The following is a 1545-nucleotide window of genomic DNA, read 5'->3' on the forward strand; positions in this document are numbered from 1 at the left end:
TGTGTTTAAACTCAATACAATACAGCAAAACTTCCGAACAGAAAGTAGTATAAAGACGAATTTAAAAAACCAAAAAAAAAAACGAATTCAGATATCCTAATGTTTATATACCTTCGTTTATAACTTAGGAACGTTAGAGTTAATTTACCTTCGTTTATAACTTAGGAACGTTAGAGTTAATTTATTATAAATAGGTATTTGAATGCATATTAGTGTCGTAACTTGTTTTCACGTTAAAGTTACGTAATTCAGATTCTAGTTTCCCAAACAGTCTAAGGTCAAATGCTTAGTTTAATATCGTAGCTCTAATTTATTCTGAAATAGGTATTTAGAATGAATATATATACACACATACACATATTTTTTTTTCTCTGCTCCTTCAATGTGGAATTTGCTCTTTGCCGAATTTCGTAATATCACTTTTCCTCAGTTATTTTTTACTCAACTCAATACCTACTATTTTTTAAATTTTCACCAATCTGTTCATGGGATTCTTCTGCTGCTGTTATTTGAAAAACCGGTCAGTTTATCTGGATGAAATTTAAGAGAAAGTTAAATCAAGTTACAAGGAAGAACTTTTTACGTCTTAGTAACGATCAAGTGAAGGGTTAAATTTTAATGTCTTTTCAATTTTTGAGGACCAGACCAAAATATCTCTTAAAAAATGTGTCTAAAGAAAACATTAAATAATTAAATTTTTGGTTGGATCCACCGTTTTGTGTGGATCTGTGGACCATTTAAAGAAAAACGTCCCAGACCACATATTTTTGGAAACAGATCAACTGATTAGAATTAAACATTCGGAAAAAGGAACAAAAATACAATGAAGAAATTATTAAGTGCTGGCGACGAATCAGTCACGGAGGTAAATGGGAGTTTCATTTTAAATTTTGAGGACTGTGACGAAGTCCCGTAGTCCAGTCCAGAAGCAATACACATAGACGGTAGCGTAATGTTCGGAAGCAATGTACAAGTGCCACTGGGTTGTTATTTCACTGAAAACATATGAATACAACCTACTGTAAGTCCCACTTGGTTGTTGTTGTGACAACTTAGGTGTCCAAGTGACAACTACCTTCCCTATCCTCAAAGCATACTAATAAAGAAACTTCCCAACATTTGATCTACATTCCAATTCACATCCTTTTGGTTCCCATACGATTTCTTCTCATTTATCAACTGATCCCGGTCAAGCCAAATGATAAATAACCAGTCAAAAAAACAAGGACCATCACTGAAGTCGAATCAATGGAATGATAATATATAAGATAGGGCAATGTCATTGACCTGTATGCCTGGCCAATGATTAGAAATAGCAAATTCATGAATAACCCATAGTGAATCATGGGATAAATCCCATGCTACGTCACAATGACCCAGACCTAAATATCGCTTTAAAAAAAATCAATGGATATAAAATTTAAACCTTGTATAACATTTTGACAAGGTCGAGTAAAGAAATTATTTAATTATTGTGACGATCCGGAGTAGGGTGTAGATCTGAGGACCATTTGAAAGGAAAACGTCCCAGACCAAATATTTCTT

The sequence above is a fragment of the Anneissia japonica genome, unplaced genomic scaffold, assembly GCF_011630105.1.
Source record: "Anneissia japonica isolate Jap-2015-1 unplaced genomic scaffold, ASM1163010v1 scaffold343_len330904_cov94, whole genome shotgun sequence".
Taxonomy (NCBI): domain Eukaryota; kingdom Metazoa; phylum Echinodermata; class Crinoidea; order Comatulida; family Comatulidae; genus Anneissia; species Anneissia japonica.